The sequence below is a fragment of the Petaurus breviceps genome, unplaced genomic scaffold (assembly GCF_028583685.1).
Source record: "Petaurus breviceps papuanus isolate PSGF00001 unplaced genomic scaffold, PetGlider_PUasm1.0 173, whole genome shotgun sequence".
Classification (NCBI taxonomy): domain Eukaryota; kingdom Metazoa; phylum Chordata; class Mammalia; order Diprotodontia; family Petauridae; genus Petaurus; species Petaurus breviceps.
In genome coordinates, this window is record NW_027185759.1 from 6,358,062 (window position 1) to 6,376,211 (window position 18,150).

An 18,150-nucleotide genomic window follows, 5' to 3' on the forward strand; every position below is an offset into this window, starting at 1 on the left:
TTCCCTGTGTCTCCAGTCACCCACAGAGGGATCAGTCTCTGATTCACAGTATCTCTTTTACTCCTTCCCTCCTTTCTGTGCCTCCATGTCTCATTCATGTATTTTCTCTTTCTCCCTGCCTCCTCTCTGGTTCACACTCTCTGCTGCCCTCTCGCCTTCTCTTCCTCCTGTGCTTTGTCAAACATGGATTCTCTCTGGCTCTAACCGTTCTGGCCGTCCTCCCTCTTCTTCTTCCCCTTTTCTTTCTCTTTGCCCCATGTCCCCACTCCTGAGGCACATGATCCCTGGATATTCTTCAGCCAATCCCAAGCCATACCGAAGATTGGCATCTCTGTCCCCTGAATGTACTCTTCGCTGTCCCGAGAACACAGGAATGATGATCCCGACTCCTCTCCCCCCCTTATTATTCTGTTGTTCAGTCATGCCCAACCCTTCGTGACCCCTTTGGGGATACTCTTTGCAAAGGTACTGGACTAGCTTGCCATTTCCTTCTCCAACTCATTTTTTACAGATAAGAAAACTGAGGCAAAGGGTCAAGTGACTTGCCCAGGGTCAGACAGTGTCTGAGGACAAGTTTGAACTTAGGAAGACTCATCATCTTGATTTCAGGCATAGCAGTCCATCCACCATGCCACGTAATTGCCCCCAAATTATTTTAGGCACCCCTTGTCTGGTGCTTCCCAAGTCTCTGAAGAAGCCCGAGATGTCTCCAGTGATCTCAGACAAGCGATGGAAAATCCCCAGGGAGCTGTGTAAGTCTTTTCTCTCACCCTGCCTGGTCAAAGGAAACAAACCCAGAGCCTCCACTTAAAGCACAGCACCTGGGTGCCAACACCTACAGACTCCAGTCTCTGGAGCTCCGGCTGCAGTCTCATTCCTCCCTCAAGGTTTCTTTTTAGTCCCCTTGACCTCAAGCTGCCTTTCCCCGCCCCACCCCCCCCCTCATTATGTTGTCTCTTTGCAAAGCCTTCTTTGGAACAGATTTAGACAAGGGGCAAAGTCATTGTGGGAGCAGCCACCAGAAGACAAAGGCCTTCAGACTTTAATCTCCGAGTTCCCTTTCGGGGCAAGAGCTGAGCACCAAGAGAAATATTCAGGGACCTCCCCCTCCCCTTCCCATTAGAGCTGGAAAAATGTCTGAGTTTGTTTTTTCAGTAAAGTTGCCTTGATCTGGAGCACAGTGAAGCCCCCTCCAATTAGAAGCTAGAGTCTGAAGAGGGACCTCAGACCCCATTCAGAGAACTGGCTAAAACTGCCCAGGGCATCTTGTGTTCCACTGAAAAACAGGCGGCTGCCCCCTCCCTGTGCTTTAGCCTGCTCATGCTGCCTGGCTGCCTGGGCTCCTGCGGCCTGCTGAGATCCTTGCCTAAGGGCCTCCAACAGGAAAGTCAAGTTGGGCAGGCTGGTGCTTGCCCGAAGGCCAGCCATGCCTGCAGTCTGAGGTGCTTGCCTAGGAGTGTGGGTATGTCACAGGAACAATCAGCATGGAGCATTGCTTCTATCAACCACAGGAACAGAAATTTAGAGCTGAAAGGTGACTTAGAGTTCATTTAGTCCATCTCCCTTGTTGGAAAGGGGGGGAAACTGAGGCCACAGGCTTGAAGTTCAGCTAGGTACCAAATGACAGCATTTGGGTGTGAACTCAAGTCCTCTGCTGGCATAGGAGACAGATGCAGCACACTTCCTGCCAGTTTATGCCAATATGGGCCTACTTAATGAACACAGTGCCTCTGTGGATAGAGTGTGTCTCCTGGAGTCAGGATGCCTCCTCTTCCTGAGTTCAAATCCGGCCTCAGACACTTGCTAGCTGTGTGATCCTGGACAAGTCACCTAACTGTCTGCCTCACTTTCCTCATCTGTAAAATGAACTGGAGAAGGAAATGACAAACTTCTTTGGTATCTTTGCCAAGAAAACCCCAAAAGGGGTCATGGGCATGCCTGAAAAATGACTAACATCCCTTAAGGGCATGGAACCCCAGATTCAATCTGAAACAAAGTTAAGACTTCCAGCCTTGTCTTGGGAAAGGAGGTAAGACTTTAAACATAAGCCATATATTTTAGATATTTAACTGTCTTTCCCCCCCATTTCTGACTTTTGGGACCCATTACCCTACAGCTATATTCAAGCCTTTCCATCACCTTCCTCTATAAAAGACCATATGAAGAGCTGGTAGTGTTTAACCTGGAGAGGAGAATTCTCTGTGGGGAGGGGGGAGGACCTGGAGAGGAGATGACCTCTAGCTTTAACTATGTGAAGAACTACCACATTGAAGGGGAGCAGACCTATTCTGCTTGACCCTAGCGGGGCAAAGTAGCAGTCAGTTGTAGGACTAGGGAAGAAGAAGGCACAAAGAGGCCAACTTGGGGCTGCTGTCAAGGGGTAGCAATCAAAACAATTTCATAAGAAAGATCGCTGTCCCAAGTGGAGTGGGGTAGCTAAGAAAAGGGGGTGTGTCTGTCGTCAGTGGGTGTCTTCAAGCCAAGACTTCTACACTGTAGAGGAGATTCTGCTTCAGAACTGGGTTGGATTCTGATGAAGCCAGAAATCCCTTCAAATGCTGAGAGTCTGTGGGTCTGTGACCAGTCATTTGACTAATCAGAATGAATTAGATTCTTGTTACCAACAATCATGGAGATATGGCATGTCAGCACCTTGGAGGAGCTAGTAAGAGATTGCCTAGCTAATGCCCTTTACTGAAGAAAAAAAAAAAAGCTGAAATCTGCTGAGCTTTCATGGGATTTTGAGCTGTAAGAGATTTTAGAATTCACAAAGCTCAACTCCCTCATTCTGCAAAAGTACAAAAAGCCCAGAGAGGGACTGTACCTTGGCCAAGACTTCCCGTCTCATTACAAGCAGAACTAAAAGTCAAAAGGCATTCATGAAACACTCACTGTATCCCAGGCGCTGTGCAAGTCTTGGGGAATGCAACAGAAAGGAAAAGACAAGCCCTGCATCTAAGGAGCTCCCAATCTAATGACTGAGATGGCTTGCAAACAATTGTGTTCGACAAAAGCCTCCCTCTCTCTCTCTCTTTTATATATATATATGTATACATGCATACATACATATATATGTATACATATATTAGACATAATTTTAAAGAGAAGGCAGGAGCCTTAAGGAAGATGAGGAAAAAAGCAACAGGTATCATAACACAAAATTTGTACTTGGGCTGGTTGATTGTATTCCTTCAGTCTTGAAGAGGACCGGAATGACTTCACTCTGGTAGAGTCAAGGTACACAGTGCGTCCAACTGTGGTTGATCAAACCAATACAAGCTCAGAATACTTCACCATAGGTGGGGCACAAGTAGCCCTTGTGAACATTTGGGGTGGATTTTCTGAATTTTCTTTCGAGCTACTTCAATTCTGCTTTGCTCATAGAGTATAGCATCTTCTCTGATGTGGGCATGCCGTGCTGGACAGTCCTGCGCCAGCATCTCCCATGTCTCACAGTTGATTTCAATTGTGATTGGAAAGCTTTCCTTATATGTAAAAGAATTATATTGATTTCCTGTCCAACTGACAAAGGTATACCTTGGGGTCAGGGTCCTTAAAATCACCCACCACTCGTGGTTACCTACTCTGTCTAAACATAAAGCCATTTGGAAGGATTTCTCCTTTCCAAAGTCTGTCAACTTTAATGATTACCTCAGGTATTTATGCATCTTCATTTACTGAAAAAAGGTTCGAAAGTCTGAACTAAAGTGTTTACCTTTCCACTAGTTATCTAGTAGAACTCCCGCCCCCTAACAAAAGTATCAAATGAAATAACTTAAGAAGGAAGGACACAATAGAAAATTTCCTTTCAGACTATGGGTCACACTGTCCCAAAAATGTATATACCATTATTGGAGAGAATGGACATGCTTAGGTATCACACATGAAGAGTGCACACATATTGAACATATATGGTCAGGGCACACATGTGGAAGGGAAACTGGTGCCTCCATTGATTCAGGACCAGTGATGTCTTCTGATGATGCTATCACTCTTGAACTCTTGGGGAGCTTCACCCCCACTGATTATTGCTTCTCCAGTGGATACAGTATTCTGCTGCTCTCAGAGTACCTGTGAGAAACCCCTGAGAACATAATCTTTGCAGGGCATCGGCCTCTCCCTTCTGCATCTCTTCAGTGTCACCTGCTGACCATAACAGTTTCTATCTACTAAAATGAAGGGACGGGAATCTCGCCATCATGATAAACACGTATCTTTATTCAGAAACACCACACCCAGTTAACAAAAGCCAAGCAGAATACTCCTAAGCTAAGATTCTTTTCTTTTCTTACCTCTTTGTCTGGGTAGATGTCGTAGTCCTCTGTTCCAGATAACTATTTAACTTAGAGTTAAAGATTTCCAACCTCCAAGACTGAGTTCATCAAACTAATAGAGATACAATAAAATAAAAGCTAAGGAGGCAAATCCACATTTGTCTATCTACATAGATGATATTCCTACCTGAGTTCTATCTATTAGCAACAAGGCCCAATTTTTTTGGTGCTATAGTTTGCTTGGTGAAAAACTTCATTATCTTTCTCTTTTGGCTTTCCAGAACTAGGAACTGCAGTAATCATAGAGCTATCCAAGGTTGTAGGGAGGATGCATCAGAGATTGGAGCTGGAAGGGGACTTTGAGGTCATCTAGTCACACTTGCTTTCTTGGAGGTGAGAAAACTTAGGCTGAGAAATGTTGATTGACTTGCTGGACCATAGAGCTTTAAATCCAGGTCATCTGCCTCCAAAGCCTGAATATTCTTATACTCTCTGTTCCCTCCCCACCCCCAGCTGCCTCCTTGCCCGTATCATAAAAGTTACGCAGCCATTGCTCCCTTTACGTTTTCAGATTGCATGTGAGGCGAGCATATGTCCCAGAAGAATAAGTGATGCAAATGAAAATGAATTGCAGGTAGTCACATGTTCAGGACAATGGATATTCCCAAGCAGAGACTCTTTCTGCTTGGTGTGGATTCTGGAAACCACTGGCACTTTGCCTAAACTTCGTCTCATTGGATTCATCCCATTGGTCAGGCCTATCACGATTTCTTTTCGCATCTCAATCCTTTTCTAATCTGCCATAGGTGTCCCAGCCAGCTTCATGTCCCTTGTAAACCCAATGAGCATGCCATGTACACCCTCACCCATGCCGCTGATGGAATGCTGAACAGTGCAGTACCAAGAGGAGGCCTCTTTACTAGCTACGGCCTTTCGTGGAACTGTCGCTTCCTTAGTAACTACCCTTCTGGCCTGACGACTGCTCCTCACTTTCTGTGCTTCTGCTTAATAGTGAGCATCTGCATAGCAGCTTAAGGCTGGCCAAGCATGGATTGGTGTCAACTCATGGGATCCTCACCATAATATCTGCTTTATTATCATTCTCATTTTGCAAATGAGGCATGTGGGGCTGAGAGGGGTGAAGTCACTTGCTCATGTCATACAATTTGAAGGCATCTGAGACAAGATTAGAACTCAAGTCTTCCTGACTCTGAGCTCCATTTACTTTCAAAGGCCTTGCTTCAGATATTGAGGTAAAGCAGATGGGAGAGTAGAGGATCGCATTGAGATTACAGAATTAGGTGATGGGGAGGTCATCCCTGAGGAGGAAATGGAAAGGTGCCTTTCTCTGTGTTACAAAGAAAATAGATATATTTGTTTAAAAAAAAAAGATAAAGGAAAGGTAATTACCCCGATAAACCTAATGTAAATATAGTAACCAGATATGCACCTAACTAGAAAGGCCACAAGTGGGCTCACACAAAGCTAGCCCTACAAAAGGCCCACTTGAAGTCCCTGCCTCACTGTGAGTGTCCATCATGTTAGCTCCAAGTCTTTCCAAGCACCTGAATTCGCCTTGAATTGCATATTTAATTCTGAGTTTCAGAGTCTTCTTCACTGGCTGTTAGGAATTGCTTTTCTTGTGCAGTCAGGAAGGCTTCCAATTACTAGAGGGAGCAGGATGGCTGAATAGTTCAGGCCAAGCCCTGGGGCTTTCATTTGCTCACCACATCATGGTGAAATCGCTAAATCGTGCGCCAATTAGCTGGGACAAAATAAAATAATTCAATTCATGACATGAAATTGTGCTGAAGACTTTTTAGCATCTTAATAAAAACAGCCCTTTAATATCAATTTTTCTGGAGCCTTCTTGCTCCCATCACATATTTGGCATGATTTGGTATTGAGTTCAGAAGGCTAAGCCACACAATCTTTAATAATTAATCATGAAATCACACTTTTATTGCATTGGCTCTTAAGCATACCTTGGAAGAACACTCAGTCCATTTCTCCAAGTTCAGCCTGATTCTAGATTGAAGAATGCCAGTGAAATTATAAATTATATTAGTTCCCAGGCCACCAAAATGGTTTTAGTTCAAATTCTTAGATAAATATCACAGAGTATGGCATGGTGCGAAATGGTGGTATCATAATTCCATCTCCACTGAGGATTTTTTGTCATCCCAGCTTGTGATTCCCTCCATGAAGACAGGATTTTCAGGACTCCTAGAACTAAGCAAAAAAAAAAAAAAAGAAGCCACAAAAAAATCTCTAAAACACCTATTCCAGTGAAACGTGTGTGTGTGTGTGTGTGTGTGTGTGTGTGTGTGATGGCTTAGAGTCTGATGAACACCTACAGGAAAGTGAAGCTTTAACTTTCGATAAGCCCTAAATCTTTTTTTTTTTTTTTTGGACAATTCCTTGCTGTGGCCAATCTGTTCTTTCCTAGGTGCTTGCTGTCCTCTTTCTAGTATCAACAGCCATCTCTTGAGGGAGCAGGTTCATCAGCATTCCTACCGTGGGCTTTTCTCGTCACCTGCAACAGGAGCCTACGTATTTGGACTGCGATAGCATAGGACATTCTGTGCTGCATGGATAGGGGGAATTGCATATCAGAAGATAAAGAAGGGAAAATCAGCAATCCCTGAGCATCTACATAGAGAAGAAATCTAGACTGAAGGAATGGAGCCAGAAAAATGCCCTTAGATTGATCGTCAGGATCTCTCAAAGAGGGTATGCATTTCCAAAATGGTGGAAATGATGATTCTATCATCCTTCAGAAAGGATGACTAAGAAGGCGCTGGCAACCACCAAAACATGCACCCACTTTACTCTCTCAATGGACACTCCCACTAGAACATAAGCTCCTTGAGGGCAGGGACTACCTTTCCTTTATATTTATATTTCCAGAACTTTAAATAATTCTGGGCGCAGAGTAAGCATTCAATAAACATTTTCTGTTCATTCAATAAAATGTGTATAAGAATTATTTGTAGACATGTCTATCCCAGTAGTTCTTTACATTTTTAATGCCATACATCCCTTGGGCAGCAATCTGGGGAAGCCTGTGGAAACCTTCTCAGAATCATATTTCTAAATGCATAAAATAAAACTCCTAGGATTACTATTTTGTTGAATAGTTATCAAAATAATAAACAAACAATTCCACAGGCCTAAGGCTAATAACTCCTACATTTTCAAGGAAGCTTGATCAGTTGTCTTCATAGACCAAAAGGTTCTGAGTGTCCGTCCAAGTCAGTTTTCCAATGACGTTCCTCTAGTTCAGTGATTTTCCTGGGCAGGTCACATCTTTAATCTGTACCTGAGAACCAGAGGTAAGAAACATTTGCCACATTAGCCATTTGTACCTTTTTTTTTTCCTTTCCTGATAGTAATCAATTTGGGGGAAGCATCAGGACACAGCAATCAGAGGGTTGGACTTACAGATAAAAAGGCCTGATCTGACACATAGTGGCCGTTCCACCATGGGGAAGGTGCTGGGAGTCAGCTCAGTCTGCCCTGTTAGACCACGAGGGCCAGTGTGCAGGAGCTGTCCACCTGCATCAGTGGAAGCTGCCTGGTTTTTGTCTTTGTTTTCAGAAAGGACCAAAACGACATCATTATGCTGGAGTCACGTTTCCGTGTGTCTGACTTGGCTGATCAGGTCATTTTAAGCTCAGAATGCTCAACCACAGGTCAGGCACAAATGGTCTGTAAGAAAGTTTGGGGTGGATTCTTCAAACGTGTTCATGCTGCTTTTTCTTTGAGCTGTTTTTTTTCCTGCTCTGCCAATAGAACATAACACCTTCTCAGAAGTAATGTCCATAGGACAACCCCTCCTTCCCCCCAAATAAGTGGAAAAAAATGCATAGTCCAAGAATTCCTTTCATAACCGCATTTCCATTGGATAAAAGACTCTGTACAAACAGTGACAGACCATAGGGTCCCAAACTTCATGTAGTCTAGCCTCCTTGTTTGACAGAGCAGAAGACTGAGGTCTTGAGGTTAAGTGACTTGACTAAGATCACACAGACAGTAAATGTTCAAGCTAGGATTTGAAGCCAGATTTTTTTTTTACTCTAAGTTCATATTCTTGCAGCAAGATCACATTACCCCTTTATTGAAGCAAAAACTTCAATCGTGTTTGTCTTTGGGCAACAATCCTATGAGTGTGACTATTAGGTAACAAAAGGAGGGACCAATATTGGCTTTGCCCACTACTGAGCCAGATACTGGGTTCTTAGCAATGTCGTAAGCAGCAGTATGGTGGTGAGATGGGCTAAGGCACAATACATTATTCATTCGCTCAATGTCAGGCATTCAGTCAGCACTTATTAGGCGTCTTCTATGTGTAACGCATTGTACTGAGTGCTGGAGATCCAGCCAAAGGTAAAGGACAGCCCCATGCTCTCCAGAAGATGAAAGTCCAATGGGAGCAATGAGGTGCAAACACTTCTGTCCAGACAAGATATCGGCAGGGAAAACTGAAGACAAACAGAAAGGAAGCTCTGATCTTAAATGAAATGAGAAAAGTTTTCTCATAGGAGCTGAGACTTCACCTGGGACTTGAACGACATCATTGGGAGGGACAGTATCCCAGGCCTGCAGGACGGCCAGTGAAAATGCTCAGAATTAGGAGACGCAGGCTCTTTGTGACGATTTATGGAGCACCTGACTGTCCACAGATGATGAGCCCAAGTGGATTAAGGAATATATACCTGACTGCTGGTGACTTACCAGCATGGAGGGGAATTAGAACTTTCTTAGACAGTGACCATTAATTAAGCACATGCTGTCTACACACAGAACAGATGGAGGGTAACCTAAGTGGGAAGGCTCTGATGATGGAAGGGGATGACCAGGAAAAGTTTCCTACAGAAAAGAGGATAGGAAATGAGTCTTGAAGGAAGCCAAGAAATCTAGGAGAAGGTGGGAAGGAGGTGGGGAAGAGGTGGGGAGGAGGGAAAGAGGGGGAAAGGAGGGGGAAGGGGGAGGGGGAAAGGAGGAGGGAAGAGGCAGGGAGGAGGAGGGGAGGACAGGGAAGAAGGGGGAAGGAGGGGGGGAAGGAGGTGGAGATTTCCAGATAGGAGAGGGGGAGGAGAGCCAGAGAAAAGTCAGAGTCTTGAGATGGTGTTGCCAACTCTAGGAGCTGCAAGGTAGCCGGTGCCCTTAGTCATAGAATCGGTGGAGGGGGTAAAGTGTAAAGTGAGGAAGGGGCCAGGCAGTGAAGGGCTTTAAAAGCCACACTGGGCATTTTATATTGGATTATGCACATAATATGGAGCCACTGGACTTTACTGAATGAGGGGAGGATGGGACATGGTCGCAGCTGGGCTGTAGGAAGACCAGTGAGTGGAGGATGGACTGGGGTGGGGAGACATTTGAGGCAAAGAGATTGACCAGAAGACCATGGTGATATTCTAGGCAGGAGGACATGAGGGTCTGCAACAGGACAGTGGCAATGTCAGAAAAGAAAAGGGATTGTGTATGAGACGTGATTGGTAGTCAGAAACAATAAATCTTGGCAACAGATTGGGTCTGTGGGATGAGTGTGTGAGAAGAAGGAGTTAAGAATGACCGCAAGGTTGGAAGATTGGGTGACAGGGAAGATAGTGGTTCCTACAATGTAACAGGGATGGTTAGAAGTGGGCAAGGTTGGAGGGAAAATTAGTGAAGTCAGTCTGAGACATGATGAGTTTCAGATAATTGGGGGATGTATGTACAGTTGGAGCTATCCAGAAGGCAGTCAGTGACAGAAAGAATGAAATTCAGGTGAGAGATTAGAGTTGTATAAATTGATCTAAGATTAATTTGTAAAGAGATAACTGAATCCATGTGAGATGATGTGCTCAGGGGGACAAAATCAAGGGAGAAGAAAAGATGGGCACAAATAATATGCAAATGACCTGTAAGATTGAGGAGTGGTCAAATATGGAGGAAGAGATTCAGGAAAAGAGTAATGTCAGAAAACCTAGCAAAAAAAGGGCCATCTAGGAGTAGATGACTGAGAGTGTCAAAGGCTGCAGTGGGTCAAGCAGGATGAAGATGGAGGAAAGGCCACTGGATGTGGCAATTTAGAAAGCTTTGGTAACTTTGGAAAGAGCAATTCATAAAGCAGATTGCACAAAGTTAAGAAGCAAGGGTAATAGGAGGAACTGCAAGCAACATGTACACATGGTTTTCTCAAGACATTGAGCCAAGAACAGAAGAAAAGATAAAGAATGATAGGCAGCCATTATGGTAGGGTTGAATGAGGCTTTAAAAAATTATTGGGACAGATAGCAAGGCAGCAGGAAAGTAGATAGGGAGACAATGAGGATAATTGGGAGAGGGTAATCTGCTGAAGGAGAGGGGATGGAATGATATCACTGGTTCGTAAAGAGTTTACCTTGGCAAGAAGGGCCACCTCTACATGTGAAGCAGGTGAAGTATGAAATAGATAAGGAAGGCATCTGAGTGGTGAGAGTTGAGGAGAAGAAAATATTTTTAATATAAAAATTATGATGGGTTTGGGGTTGTTTTTGTTTTGGGGAAGGGGAAAGAAGTTCTTTGATACAATACTAGCATGAGAGAAGGACAAAAATCAGCTCCCAAACCCGAAGATCTCAATTAGTTTAGAATTAGCCCAAATCAGAATGGCATTTCCTAGAAGCGTGGGAGGTCTTCCTCACTGGAGTTCCTCAAAAAAAGACTGGGGGAAACTTTGGGGATAACTTCTAGAGAGCCTTCATGTTCAAGATGACCTTGGACTCCAGTACATTGCCATATTGTCCCCTCCAGTCCAGAAATGGAGAAAACTGTTATTTTGGGTCCTGTTCTTATCCAAGATCATACTGGGCATCATTAAGGGCATGATGGATGGGTCTTAGCTGATATGACCTAGAGGGGATTCTTGGTCACTGACTGGGATAAACTTGATTATTTTCCACTTGTAAACTTCAAGGTTCTGTTTAGGTTGGAATAGTTGTGGACTGAGGGTTGTCACAGAGAAGCCCATCATATTCCTCGCATACAGTACTCATTTTTACCAAGCATTTGCAATAGAAGAGAAATAAATAAGCAAGTGAGCAAGCAAATAAATAAAAATGAATGAAAGAATGAATAAATGGACCTTCTAATTCCAATGGAGAACATCCAACTGTAGTTCCAGTTCTGTAGAGGAATTAAGCCCTGCTAACAATTCATCTGACAAATGCCTCCCTGTTCAGACCCCTGATTGGTGCCTCCTGGACAGTGCCTCATCCAGAAAACTCAAACAGAAGAGCCAGCACTCCCTGACTCAGGTTTTCCCCTACTGGGGAAAACCCCAAAAGGAACTTCTCATGAATTAGTGTGTGTATTTCATTTACATTGTGCTACTTCTCCTTCCTGATTCTGCCCCACATCCCATGCTCCTAGTCCCCTCTTCCTCATTGCCAATTGCTTTCTTTGGCATGAAGTGCTTGAGTAAAAGAAGCTTAGAATCAAGGCTTAATTTCCACTTTCTCCCAGTCGCTTTGGGGGATGTAAAAACCACTTTAAAGTTTCAGTTTCAGGATCCTCATTAGAAGAATGGGGATGGAGAAGGGAAAAGTTCTGGTTTTCAAAAGGAGTGTATATACTATAGGCCAGTTAGCTTGATTTTGGATTCTGGGAAATTCTAGAAGCTATTATTGAAAATAGTATATAGAATATATATATATATATATATTAGAACATATATAGAAATATAGAAAATATATTATATAGAAATATAGAAAAAAAGCAATGATCATTCAAAATCATGGCTTCCGCAACAACAGGCAATAATACTTGACATCTATATAATGCTTTAGAAATGTTAGTTCATTCGAGCTTCCTGATAATCCTGTAATGTACATGTTCTAGGTATTATTATGTCTCTCTCTCTACCTTAATCATATGCCTCCTGGGTTGACACTCAGCTTTCACATCCATTATTCTACCTCCCTCCCTGGGTCCCTGGGTGACTGATGGATATGAGCTCTCTTTATGTATCTTCACCTATACTCATCATGTTGCATGCCATGCCATTCCTCCCCTCCATTTTCCTCTCACCTAGCCTTGCTTTTCATCTCTAGCTTTATGAAAAGTCATCTGGTCAACACTTTAATTCATTTAAATCAATACCTCATGGTTCCATTCACCATCCTGGTTACACCCCAAATGAAAAAATCCCTCCTTGGCCATCACACAGTTGTGTGTGTGAGTGTATGTGTGTGTGTGTTGTCTTCAAACCCTGCTAACATGTAAGCTCTTTGAAGAAAGGCAATATATTTCTCTTTGTACTTGTATTCTCTAGCTTTAAACAGTGCCTGATACAAGACAGATGCTTAATAAATGCATTGTTGTTGTTGACTCAATTGTTAGTTTAGTCATTGTCCCCATTTTCCAAGGTGGAGTAACTGAGGTACAGAAAGGTTAAGATGACCAAAGTCATGGTACCAAGCCCAGATCTCTCCTGACTCCAAGTGTTGGATCTTTCTGGAAGATGACATGATAGCCAGTTATGTCCCGTTTGCTGTCTCTAAATGTAAACTGGAGAAATACAGTATAGATGATAGTACAGCTAAGTCCATTCTACAATTCTGTTTCTAAACAGTTCAGTCATTACAGGATCGATGTCAACATGGAGTGGGGGCTATATTGAATAACCTAAAGGATCTTTATTAAATCTACAGAGAAGCAGTAAAAGTAAGAGAAGAAGGAGTAAGAGGAGAAGGAGGAGTTAATCATTAAATGTGTATTAGGCACCTTTTATATGTCCCTGCCCTCAAGGAGCTCACGATCTAATGGGATCCTCATCTTCATCATCATCAATCATCATTATCTTTATTATTACTCCATCATTGATCTACCAGAGCCAATTGAATTGATGGCTGGTCATTTCTATATAAAGTGGGCCTTCCAAGGTGAAATGAGGATAAAACTGAGGCCTAAGGAGTGTTAACCTAATTGCACAAAATCACAAAGAAAGCATCTGTCAGAGGTGGAATCTGAGTTCTTGAGGAGCTTATGGAAATTTTTGAGCATCAGGCTATCTCTCATCAAAACACAAAAAAGCGGTTCAGTGAGCAAGCCATGTAGCCAGCTGAGAGGCCAAGGATTACCCCTGGCTTGGGTAGTATGGGATCGGAATTGGGAAGACACCCATGCTACACACTTATACAGAGCCTAGGATGCTTACAATATCTCTATCAAGATGTAATCAGGGAGCTCTTTCCCAGCAGCCTAGTTCCCAGGTGGCCCAGCCGGGCCTTTTCTACTCCAGGCAAACTCCGTGAAGCTTTCGAGCCGAGAGGACTCGTCTTGCTCCCCCGATCCCAGCGCTCTTCCGAGGAGGGCGTCGGACTGTAGGGTCGCGAGGATGACTGAGGCTGAAGTGAATCCTAAAGCTTACCCTTTGACAGATGCCCAGCTCACCAAAAAGCTTCTGGACCTGGTACAGCAATCCTGTAACTACAAGCAGCTCCGGAAGGGCGCCAATGAAGCCACCAAGACCCTCAACAGAGGCATCTCTGAGTTCATCGTGATGGCTGCGGATGCCGAGCCCCTGGAGATCATTCTCCATCTCCCACTGCTGTGTAAGGACAAGAACGTACCCTACGTGTTTGTGCGCTCCAAGCAGGCACTGGGGCGGGCTTGTGGCATCTCCCGGCCTGTCATTGCCTGCTCCGTCACCATCAAGGAAGGCTCCCAGCTGAAGCCCCAGATCCAGTCCATCCAACAGTCAATTGAGAGACTCTTAGTCTGAGCCCAATCCAGTGGGCTCAGCCTTCTGTAGGGCTCGTTGGGGATCTGACCCAGGAAGGCTGTGGTGAAAGCATGGTGGGCAGAGACTGTTCTCAGGTGACTTTCAATGTTAAAACATTTTTATGGCTGTTAGAACTGGTTGGCTTTTTTTTCTCTCTCCTTTTTCCTAACCTCAAAGCTTCATTTTGTCTTCATTTCTCTGAGCCCAAGCCTCATGAGCTTGACCTTTGGGGGATGGGGGAAGGAACAACTACCAGAGCTGCCAGCCAAAGTTGAGAGCTACCAGGCATACTCCTTTTGTAAGCCGAGCACATTCCACTACCAAGAATATACCAACACCAGCCCATTTTCCAAGGTGCTTATCATATAAGGTTCACTACCAACACCAGCCCATTTTCCAGGGTGCTTATCATATAAGGTTCACCTTTGCAGGCTGGACCAGTTTGAACAATTTGCCCTCCCACAGCTGTGGGAAATACCCTTCTGGTATTTCGAGTCTCCTAATTCTTGTCAGCTCCTTCCATTCTCTCAATCTTACTTCCTAATAACTGTCTATATATCCTTGAATCTAAATCATGTTAGATTAAATCATTTTAGAATAAAAAAAAAAGATGTAATCAGGGAGCGGCGGCCAGGTGGCGCAGTGAGTAAGAGTGCCGGCCCCAGAATCAGGAGACCCGGGATCAGTTCCAGCCTCAGATACTTAGCACCCACACAAAATAACTGGCTCTGTAACCTTGAGCAAGTTACTTAACCCAATTTCTTATTTAAAAGAAAAAGATGTTATCAGGGAACTGGCAACTCACACTACAAGGACTTTTAATTGATCACACAGCTGTTTGTTTTTGTTCTTGGAAGGTGATAACCCTTCATTTTCAAGAAGAATGTGTTCCAAGACACTGTCTGGTCTCCTTCCATGGAATTGTAAGTTTCTGAGCATACAGATATTTCAGCTGCTGCTGGAGGGGGTCAGGGCTGCTTTTAGCTCACCTTAGGAACTACAGATGGTAACATGACAGAAGAAATAAGGAGATTACATCTAACTTGACATATTCCATAAGTAGAACAAGGAATGGGACCAGGGACATGGAGACATGAGTTCCCACCGCAGGGGTTGAATTCTTCCAGTCAGCATGGTAATCTAAATGACCCATGTTCCATGAAGGATATTGCACTGTTAATCCTTGAGAAGGAAAGCTTCAGAGAAGGCATGATAGCTACCTTCATGTGTTTTAGGACTGTCTCATGGAAGACAGATTCAATCTGTCCTACTTGGTCCTCAGGGGCAGGAGTATGGCAAGGAATAGAATTTACAAAAAGGAAAATTCTGGTCTGAGGTCAGGAAGAATTTTCTAACCATTTAATCTGTCCCAAAGGATGTAGGTGACCTTGGGATAGAGTGATACTGCAGTGGTTGAAGGCTTAGAGTATGGCAGGAATACTAGTGATAGTTTTTGGAGGATGCCATGATAGCAGCAGCAATAGCTTTGACAGCAGCCTAGAGACAGTAAGGGGGAGGGGCGGTGTCCAACTGGTCAAAAATATTATAGGGAACCCTTTGCTGGCACTGGGTGTGTGTGCTACTAATTGGCAAATCTATTGACTATAAGCATTTCTGGGTCACATTTCCAAGACAGAGAGCAGCATTCATTGTCAGTCACATAGGAGCAGGGGCCCTGGACACAGTTCCAGGGCTAAGAGGAATGCTTGCTTCTGTGATTTGGGGAATTCAGGAGAGCAGGGGATCTAGTCCAGGGCCATGAGGAACACTAGTACTTGTGACTGAAGAGGATCAGTAGCCCTTCCTTGGTAAATACCAAAGCATAGACAAAGAGAGCAGTGACAATACCTCTCCTAGGAAAATACCACTTTGGAAGCACAAAAACTTTCAGCCCACTAGAACTATCTCTGAAAACAGCAGCACAAAAAATCTAAAGCTAGAGACAGTGCCTTTCTACCCCAGGTGAGCAAAGCAGGACAGAATTTTAACATAATGTCCAAAGTGAAGAAATAGACTGGGAAAATGAGCAAACAGCAAAAATAAAAAGAACTTGATCATAAAAAAGCTACTATGAGGGCAAGAAAAATCAAGACAGACACTTAGAAGATGTTAACAATGTAAAAAAAAAAAAACTACAAAGCCTCAAAGAAAGATTCTAATTGGACCCAAGGCCAGTAAGAATTCCTGAAAAAGTTAAAGAAAGTGATAAGAATGATAGAGGAAAAAATTGGGTAAAAATTAAGGTGATGTAAAAAAAATTATGAAAATACAGTTAACCTTTTGGTTAATACTAAAAGAATTAAATAAAGTAATACTGAAGAAAGTAACACCTTAAAAACAGAATTAAGGGTGGCCAGGTGGCTCAACGAGCACTGGCTGCAGAATCAGGATGACCTGGGATCAAATCAGGACTCTGATACTTAGCACCACACCCAGAAGTAACTGGCTGTATAACCTTGACCAACTTACTTAACCCCAATTGCTTAAACAACAACAACAACAACAACAAAAACGGAATTAGCCTAATGCTAAAAGAGGCACAGAAATTCACTGAAGAGAAGAGAATCAGGAGAATATTGTACACAATTACAGCAACATTTTGTGAGGACCAACTTTGAAAGACTTAGATTTTCTTAGCAATAAAATGATCCAAGATAATTCTAAAAGACTCATGATAGAAAATGCTATCAACATCCAGAGAAAGAATTATGGAGTCTGAAAGCAGATTGAAGCGTACTATTTTCTCTCTATCTTTTTTTTTCTCTTTCTCATTTATTCTAATTCTTCTTCCACAATATGACTAATGTGGAAATGTACTTAATATGATTGTACATATATAATAGCCTATATCATAATACATGCCATCTTGGGGAGGTGACAGGAGAGGGAGAGGGGAATATTTGGAACTCAAAATCTTATAAAAGTGAATGTTGAAAACTAAAAATAAATTTAAAAAAATTGAAAATCACTGAAGGAAAAAAAATTCTATAAAAGCAGAATTGGACAACTTAGAAAAGAGGTACAAAAACTTGATAAAAAAGTAATTCCTTCAAAATTAGAATTGGACAAGTAGAATCTAATGACTTCATGAGACATGAAGAAGTAATAAAATCAGAGGTATGAAAAAAAGAATAAAATGTTAAATATCTCATTAAAACAAATAATTTACCTGTAAAAGAGATCAAGGAGAAACATTTTAAGAATTGTTAAATCATTTAAAAGCCATGATAAGAATAAAAGAGCCTTGGGGCAGAGTCAAGATGGTGGTGTACAAACAGGACTTCCACTCAGCTCCCATTTCCACCTCCTCCAATTCATGTGAGAAATGACTCTAAACAAACTTTGGAGCTACAGAACCCACAAAATGACAGAGAGATGCTTACTTTCTGCTAAAGACAAACCAACAGTCTAGCAGGAAGGGGCCAGCATGAGCCAGAGGTTTTAGCCTCAGAATAGCCACAACCAGTCACAATCTTGAGGGACTTCAGATCGCCAGCAGCTATAGCAGTTTCAGGAATTATTGACCCATAAATGCTAAGGAGAAAGTGAGGGGTCAGTGCAGTGTGGACTTTGGGATCTGGGAGTTCAGGAGTGTGGTCAAGCCTTTAGCCCCTGGAGGGAGAAGCGGCTGAGGCAACACGGCCATGCAGCCAATGCCATTGGGATGCTTCAGAGCTCCTGGCCTACAGATTGTAGGGGGACCTAGTGACCATTGTGAGGGGTGATCACTCTTGCTTTAAGCTACTTGGATTTGGATCGCTGTCAAGGGAGGAGGTCCTGGGGCACATGACCAGTTTGTCAGAGTGTGTGGAGGCCTTAGAGAGGGTACCCAACTAATAGCTCCAGCAGTAGAGAAAACTGCAGAAATTTGGGACAAATGTCTCCTCTGTGAAAGCAGACTTATAGTACAGCAAAAAGCTCAAAAGTCAAGTAATTGACTGGCAACATGAGCAAGCAAAGCAAGCAGAGCAATCCAATATTAGACTCCTAATTTGGGGGCAAAAAGGATCAAAGCATGGAACATGAGGAAGACAATGAAGTCAGAACTCCTGCACCAAAAGCTTCCAAGAAAAATATGAGCTAGTTAAAGGCCATACAGGAGATTCAGAAGGATTTTGAAAATCA

The 18,150-nt window shown here is 43.2% G+C and overlaps 1 long non-coding RNA gene and 1 pseudogene across 1 annotated transcript; both read left to right on the top strand.

Moving 5' to 3' along the window:
- The window catches only part of LOC138157652 (NHP2-like protein 1 pseudogene), a 332,446-nt pseudogene extending 318,046 nt beyond the window's left edge, over nucleotides 1–14,400 (top strand).
- LOC138157823 (uncharacterized) lies at nucleotides 1,360–7,248 on the top strand. Its single transcript, XR_011167468.1, has 2 exons — nucleotides 1,360–2,029; nucleotides 6,724–7,248. It is a non-coding gene; the product is annotated as an uncharacterized lncRNA (long non-coding RNA).
- Nucleotides 14,401–18,150: the final 3,750 nt, after the last annotated feature.